The sequence below is a fragment of the Nerophis lumbriciformis genome, linkage group LG22 (genome assembly GCF_033978685.3).
Source record: "Nerophis lumbriciformis linkage group LG22, RoL_Nlum_v2.1, whole genome shotgun sequence".
NCBI lineage: Eukaryota > Metazoa > Chordata > Actinopteri > Syngnathiformes > Syngnathidae > Nerophis > Nerophis lumbriciformis.
Genome location: NC_084569.2, coordinates 20,734,101 through 20,742,629, shown reverse-complemented (window position 1 = coordinate 20,742,629; position 8,529 = coordinate 20,734,101). Strand labels below are relative to the sequence as shown.

At 45.0% G+C, this 8,529-nt stretch overlaps 1 protein-coding gene across 1 annotated transcript in view; it reads left to right on the top strand.

Annotated features, from left to right (window-relative positions):
• Positions 1–1,504: 1,504 nt before the first annotated feature.
• elfn2b (extracellular leucine-rich repeat and fibronectin type III domain containing 2b) overlaps positions 1,505–8,529 on the top strand; it is a 267,994-nt gene continuing 260,969 nt past the window's right edge. The window contains exon 1 of the mRNA XM_061974087.1: positions 1,505–1,561. The gene's annotated coding sequence lies outside the window, so the exon portion shown is untranslated. The remainder of the gene's footprint in view (positions 1,562–8,529) is intronic.

Here is an 8,529-nt window from a genome sequence, read left to right as displayed (position 1 = left end):
TGTCATTGCTGGTTTACGAGCAGATGAGCATGTTCGGCAGCGCACAATCACGGAGTACTTACAAGCAGACACAGTGTGTAGACAGAAAAGGGAGAACGGACGCATTTTGGCTTAAAAACTAATGATAAAGGTAAAGTTATAACACTGAAAAGCCCACAGGAAGAGGTGCTTTAATACATGGCTAGCTAGCTAGTGGCTAAAGTCCAGCCACATTCTGCAGTGATTTAGCTACTTCTAAATCACTAATCCTTGTCTCCATGGCGACAAATAAAGTATGTTTCTTACAAATATCATCCCTGCAGGACGAGGAATAGCTAAACATGCTTCACTACACACCGTAGCTCACCCGCTTCAAAATGTAAACAAACGCCATTGGTGGATCTACACCTAACATCTAGTCGATACTACTATGATTACGTCGATATTTTTTGGCATCACAACATCTTCTTTCGTTTTTTATTTATTTATATTATATTTATAAACTCAAGAAAAAAGTCCCTGGACACATGTACACAACTTTGAATATGACCAATGTATGATCCTGTAATGACTTGGTATCGGATTGACACTTAAATTTGTGGTATCATCCAAAACTAATGTAAAGCATCCAAACAACAGAATAATAAGTGATTATGACATTTTAACAGAAGTGAAGATATAACATGTTAAATGAGAAAGTAAGCACATATTAACAGTAAATGAACAAGTAGATTAATAATTACATTTCTACCACTTGTCCTTAATAATTTTGACAAAATAATAGAATATAAATGACACAATATGTTACTGCATATGTCAGCAGACTAATTAGGAGTCTTTTTTTGCTTACTTACTAATAAAAGACAAGTTGTCTTGTATGTTCACTATTTTATTTAAGGACAAACTTGCAATAAGAAACATATGTTTAATGTACCCTAAGATTTTTTGTTAAAATAAAGCCAATAAGGCCATTGTTTGTGGTCCCCTTTATTTAGAAAAGTATCAAAAAGTACTGAAAAGTATCAAAATAATTTTGGTACCGGTACCGTTACCTAAATATTGGTATCGGGACACCACTACTAAGGTGTAACTACAATAAGGTTTAACTAAGGAGTACATCTCCAAGGCATGCATGCTAACTTGGTTGGAGACATTGGTGTGAATGAGGGACAGGACGTGTGCTTTTGATACCAAAACAGTTATTTGTCTTTGCAGTATTTGCCCTCTCGGGACAGGCTCCTGTTGCCCCTAATAGGAATGGACGGATGACAGTTCTGCACATTTATATTCCGACGTGAACATCTTCCCTATTAATATGATTTTTTCTCTGCGTGTTACATTTAGCACCAGGAAAATGGGGCAGTTCAAGCCCACTGCCATATGCAAAAGGTCTCTCTCTCGCGCTCTCGTGCTCTCTCCCTCCCTTCTCCATCCTCTCCCAGTCATCGTCTCCCGCGCTGCTGCTGCTGATGCTGCTGATGCTGCTTCTGCCTGCGACGTAACGGCGGATGAGAACAGGAGAATAATCTCTTTGGCTTCAACCAAACGGACGCACACATTTCGGAGTGGAAACAAGTAAAAGGTACTGTGCTGAAATCCATTTGGTTATCTTGTCGCCGCCTGCCTTTTAATGTGACGGCGATTAAAGCCTGGCAATGATGATTATTACCTGCACTTGAGAGTGTCTCTCCCTGCTGGCTTGAGCTGTCTTTCTGCAGTATTTGGTTGCTTCCCCCCAGCCCTTGGTGCTTTACTGACTGTTCCTCGCTGTTTGCTACAGTTGTTCATGTGTGGATTTATAATGCGGGGGGTTAAAATGGGCACTGATTTAAAGTGTTGGGAAGGGAAGGGGGTGAATGATGCGTTTGGGCTGGTGGTCTGCGGGGAAAGAAAGATTGGACGGGCTGTGCAGTGGACAGATGTGCAAGAGGGATTTAGAGTCGTGGGAGGAATCACGAAGGGGATAAAACTGCCAGTGTGTGGCGTCGACTCGCACACACACACACACACACACACACACACACACACACACACACACACACACACACACACACACACACACACACACACACACACACACACACACTCTCACAAAAACACACTTCTCCTGCAATGAGGGCTTGGGTGTCAGCTGCTTTTGAGCACTCGCGTGCGTGATGGTGTGCATGTGAGTGAGTGATTGTGAGAGAGGGAGAGATTGAGATTCCCCGCCACGAGCAGCAACAGTGTCCGAACCACAGAGCACACAGATACCACCCACACATTTTTTTAATGTATCTATTTATATATATTTTTTGTGGCATGTTGGACCAGAGCTACATAAGCTCAGTTCGTGGCTGAAGGTTCTTTTAATTTCCCCGTTGTGACGTGCAATGTGATGGATGCCCTGTGTGGATAGAAGGCGGTGGGTAACTTCAGCACCACGGATAGCGCACAGTGCTGAGCCAGCAGATTGGCAGGATGAGCATCTTTCCCCACCACCACACCCCCAACCCCTCCGCTTCATGTTGGCTAGATTGCATGCTTCAATATGCACATGCATGCTCTATCAGATTAGAGGAAGCATCCCACGATCACATTAGTCACTTGTGGGGTGGGTGGGTAAGGGACACAATAGATTGCTGCAGTCCAACAGAAAAAAGGGAAGGGGCCGTTTATTAGGTACACCTGTTTAATCTGATGCAGGGGTCTGCAACAATTTCCATTCCCAGGACCCACGGACTCAAGTAGAGATGGTGCGGGTTCCCCCGACTGACACTATATTGCCAAAAGTATTTGGCCACCCATCCAAATGATCAGAATCACTTGGGCCGGCCACAGGTGTATAAAATCAAGCACTAAGGCATGGAGACTGTTTCTCCAAACATTTGTGAAAGAATGCGCCGCTCTCAGGTACTCAGTGATTTCCAGCGTGGAACTGTCGTAGGATGCCACCTGTGCAACAAATTCAGTCATGAAATTTCCTCGCTCCTAAATATTCCAAAGTCAACTGTTGGCTTTGTTATAAGAAAATGTAAGAGTTTGGGAACAACAGCAACTCAGCCGCCAAGTGGTAGGCCACGTAAACTGACAGAGAGAGGGGTCAGCGGATGTTGAAGCGCATAGTCCAAAGAGGTCGATGACTTTCTGCACAGTCAGTTGCTACAGAGCTCCAAACTTCATGTCACCTTCCAATTAGCCCACGTACAGTACGCAGAGAGCTCCATGAGAGCTGCATCTAAGCCATACATCACTAAGTATAATGCAAAACGTCGGATGCAGTGGTGTTAAGCACGTCACCACTGGACTCTAGAGCAGTGGAGATGCGTTCTCTGGAGTGATGAATCACGCTTTTCCATCTGGCAAGCTGATGGACGAGTCTGGGTTTGGAGGTTGCCAGGGAAAAGCTACATTTCGGACTACATTGTGAAATTTGGTGGAGGAGGAATTATGGTGTGGGGTTGTTTTTCATGAGTTGGGCTTTTCCCCTTAGTTCCAGTGAAAGGAACTTTGAATGCTCCTGGGTACCAAAAGATTTTGGACAATTCCATGCTCCCAACCTTGTGGGAACAGTTTAGAGCGGGCCCCTTCCTCTTCCAACATGACTGTGCACCAGTGCACAAAGCAAGGTTCATAAAGACATGGATGACAGAGTCTGGTGTGGATGAACTTGACTGGCCTGCACAGAGTCCTGACCTGAACCCGATAGAAAACCTTTGGGATGAATTAGAATGGAGACTGAGAGCCAGGCCTTCTCGACCAACATCAGTGTGTGATCTCACCAAAGCACTTTTGGAAGAATGGTGGATAATTCCTATAAACACACTCCGCTACCTTGTGGACAGCCTTCCCAGAAGAGTTGAAGCTGTAATAACATCCGGTTTAAGTCCCTTTTGCTGGTGCTGCTTACCCAACAAACCACTGAAAAGTACAGGGCAGTGGCCACAACAAACTGACAAAATATCTCCAACAGCTTGCTGCACACATTAAAGGACCTAAGCTTCCTCAGGAAAATAGTCTGCTCATGCTCTTCTTGTATACAGCTTTGCTGTTGTCCTTCTAGTCCAGTCTGCTGTTCAAGTGGACTCCCAGGTACTTCTTCCTCGGAGGGAGCACTCCGCATCAGGGATTATCGGCCATGGCTATGGGGGCGCTTTGTGTCAACGTCCTGGTGGCCGTGGTGTGGTGATCTCCTGGTGCAGATGGCTCGTGTGATAGTGTTTCTCCACCTGGCCCCTCTGTACTCAGTCATGCAATAATTTGTCTATTTAGTTGCATATGTGTGTGTGTTTGTGTTTGGTATCTGTGTCCGTGCGTACATATGTGATAATGGGGGATATGGGTCACCGGGGGTATTGTTTTTAACTTTGTAAAGCACTTTGCCTTGCATTTCATTTACCTGTATGTATGAAAAGCGCTTTATAAATAAAGTTGGATTGATTGAAATAGGTGCCAATGCAAGAAAAAAAAATACCATGCAAACAGCTCTCACTTGATACAAAACTATAACCAGAGTAATAACATCTGATACACAACAGTGCTTGAAAATAGATGAGTGTATGTTTTAAGTGCGTGTACACAGCGTGTCTTGGAAACAATAGAAACAATACGCTACTGTGAATTGCTCTCGGGAGTTGTCGATTGCTCCTTGAGTAGAGATAAAGCTTTCTTACACTATATTGCCAAAAGTATTTGGCCACCTGCCTTGACTCACATATGAACTTGAAATGCCATCCCATTCTTAACCCATAGGGTTCAATATGATGTCGGTCCACCTATTGCAGCTATTACAGCTTCAACTCTTCTGGGAAGGCTGTCCACAAGGTTGCGGAGTGTGTTTATAGAAATTTTCAACCATTCTTCCAAAAGCGCATCGGTGAGGTCACACACCGATGTTGGTCGAGAAGGCCTGGCTCTCAGTCTCCGTTCAATTCATCCCAAAGGTGTTCTATCGGGTTCAGGTCAGGACTCTGTGCAGGCCAGTCAAGTTCACCCACACCAGACTCTGTCAAACATGTCTTTATGGACCTTGCTTTGTGCACTGGTGCACAGTCATGTTGGAAGAGGAAGGGGCATGCTCCAAACTGTTCCCACAAGATTGGGAGCATGGAATTGTCCAAAATGTGTTGGTATCCTGGAGCATTCAAAGTTCCTTTCACTGGAATTAAGGGGCCAAGCCTAACTGCTGAAAAACAACCCCACACCGTAATTCCTCCTCCACCAAATTACACAGTCGGCACAATGCAGTCCAAAATGTAGCGTTCTCCTGGCAACCTCCAAATCCAGATTCGACCATCAGATTGCCAGATGGAAAAGCGTGATTCATCACTTCAGAAAACACGTCTCCACTGCTCTAGAGCCCAGAGACGACGTGCTTTACACCGCTGTATCCGATGCTTTGCGTTGGACTTGGTGATGTATGGCTTAGATGCAGCTGCTCGGCCATGGAAACCCATTCCATGAAGCTCTCTGCGTACTGTACGTGGGCTAATTGGAAGGTGACATGAAGTTTGGAGCTCTGTAGCAACTTACTGTGCAGAAAGTCAGCGACCTCTTTGCACTATGCGCTTCAGCATCCGCTGACCCCTCTCTGTCAGTTTACGTGGCCTACCACTTCACGGCTGAGTTGCTGTTGTTCCCAAAGTCTTCCATTTTCTTATAATAAAGCCGACAGTTGACTTTGGAATATTTAGGAGCGAGGGAATTTCACGACTGGATTTGTTGCACAGGTGGCATCCTATGACAGTTCCACGCTGGAAATCACTGAGCTCCTGAGAGCGGCCCATTCTTTCACAAATGTTTGTAGAAACAGTCTCCATGCCTAAGTGCTTGATTTTATACACCTGTGGCCAGGCCAAGTGATTAGGACACCTGATTCTGATCATTTGGATGGGTGGCCAAATAATTTGGGCAATATAGTGTATATATTGAAAAGAAAATGCCACCAACATACAGTGGTTGACAATACAAGAAGTTTGTTAAGAGGCGATGATCAATAGGAGACTTGCACTGATCAATAATCAGTCATTTTGTACATGAGCCTCAGCATGAAATGACGCAGCCCGCTTCCTCCGTCGGTGTATCCCCCTCTTAAACAATGTCGTAAATTAGCTTCCACTGCAGTCAATAGTGAAATCCCCTTCTAAGACCTTTGCTCTGCACGCCTCTATCAATCACGGGCCACGCCCACAGGAGGCGTTACATGAGGAATGTGAAGGAAGCTGCCCCGCCCCCTCGCCGTCTTTTCTCTCTTCCACTTCAAGCCCGCATTGCTCCATTCTCAAGCCCCCCTTTTGCAATTATTTGTCCCATTCTGTTTTTATCTCCGGCTAGACCTTTCCTCGAGATGTCGATGCTTCCCGATGTTTCTCGAGGAGGAATGATGAGCAGTCTCCGATCAATTGCAATCACAGATCAGTGGTGTGGCGGAGGGTGGTGGTTGGAAGGGGTGGGGGAAGGTGGAGATGAAATCAGTAAAAAGAGGCAGGTCCGGGAGACCTGAATAATGACCACCTACCTTGCAAACCCACTGCCTTGTTTCTCTGTAATCTTCAGTTCATCAGAACTGTATTGAACTATGTTCGCCATAATTCAGGGAATCTATTGCGCTGTCTGTCGGGGGTGCTCCCGAGAGGTGATGGATGCTGTGCAGCGGGAAGAAAAAACAAAACAAAAAAAAAACATGGAGGTAGGAGCAGAATTTGAAACAAAGTGGTTGATAAAAGAGAAGGAGGAACATATCTCTTGGTGTTTATACGAGAATGAAGAACAGATGGGTAGCAGCTTGCTTGTTAGTTAGCAGGATTTTGCACAAACTACATTATCCATTTCTATGACACATGTGCCAAAAGGAATATATCACATTACCATTTGAGCAAACTAGAAACAAAATGTGGATTGAACCAGCCCAGTCATCTTTTGTGTTCCGCATTTGTGTTACGAGGTCGGGTTATCGCCATGGCCGATCAGCTGCATCTAAGCCATACATCACCAAGTCCAATGCAAAGCGTCGGATGCAGTGGTGTAAAGCACGTCGCCACTGGAGTCTAGAGCAGTGGAGACACGTTTTCTGGAGTGATGAATCACGCTTTTCTATCTGGCAATCTGATGGACGAGTCTGGGTTTGGAGGTTGCCAGGAGAACGCTACATTTCGGACTGCATTGTGCCGACTGTGAAATTTGGTGGAGGAGGAATTATGGTGTGGAGTTGTTTTTCAGGAGTTGGGCTTGGCCCCTTAGTTCCAGTGAAAGGAACTTTGAATGCTCCAGGGTACCAAAACATTTTGGACAATTCCATGCTCCAAACCTTCTGGGAACAGTTTGGAGCGGGCCCCTTCCTCCCCCAACATGACTCTGCAAGGTCCATAAAGACATGGATGACAGAGTCTGGTGGGGATGAACTTGACTGGCCTGCACAGAGTCCTGACCTGAACCCGATAGAACACCTTTGGGATGAATTACAACGGAGACGGAGAGCCAGGCCTTCTCGACCAACATCAGTGTGTGACCTCACCAATGCACTTTTGGAATAATGGTGGAACATTCCTTTAAACACACTCCGCAACTTTGTGGACAGCCTTCCCAGAAGAGTTGAAGCTGTAATAACATCCGGTTTAAGTCCCTTTTGCTGGTGCTGCTTCCCCAACAAACCACTGTAATAACTGCAAAAGGTGGACCGACATCATATTGAACCCTATGGGTTTGGAATGGGATGGCACTTCAAGTTCATATGTGAGTCAAGGCAGGTGGCCAAATACTGTTACGAAGTCGGGTTTCATAGTAATGCTAAGAGTGAAAATCTCGATTTACAAACTTAATTGGTTCTTGAACTGAGTTCGTAGATCAAATAGTTTGTATATTGAAGCAACATTCTCCAGAGGCAACCTCATGTACTTTAGGTTCATGCTTCATTTATTCATTCATTTTGCATGTCGCTTGAAGCCATCAGAGGCTGCCATTTTGATAACATCACTTCCTGTACATGCGAGCACGGCCATTTTGAAGAGGCGGGGCCCCCTACCTCTTATCCTGTTTACATCCTGTACACAAGAGCTTCGACACTGAGCGGTACTTCTGACTTGTTGGTTTCCACAATTGCCGTACCTCGCACCGGTTAGAGCTGTGTCAGCCTGTCTTGGACATCACTTTGTGTAATCAGAAACACTTTAAATGTGTCTAAACTCTCACAGTTTTGCCATATAGCTTCGGGTTGCTGGACAACCACTTTGGCCCTTCGCCTTATGGCTTTTTCAGTTGTTTTGTGGCAAGGTTTTAATTGTGATGAGACTGAAAGAGATGCCAGAGTAGACCTTTATTACAGCGACAAGAAAGGCACTACCGGGACACAAGCCGATGAAGGATCACCTCTTACTGCAAGTTTTTGCGACAAATGTTACTAATATTTGCAGACACAAGGTAAAATAATTTTCCTTTTATTTTTTTGTATGATGTTTTGGAGCGCACCAACAAGACCTTTTTTGTGTGCGCGCGTGTTGACATTTTAGTGTGTTTTAATGTTGTTTGGATAAAAAAAGATTGTTGAGCAATTACCCCCTTGTTGATATATATATA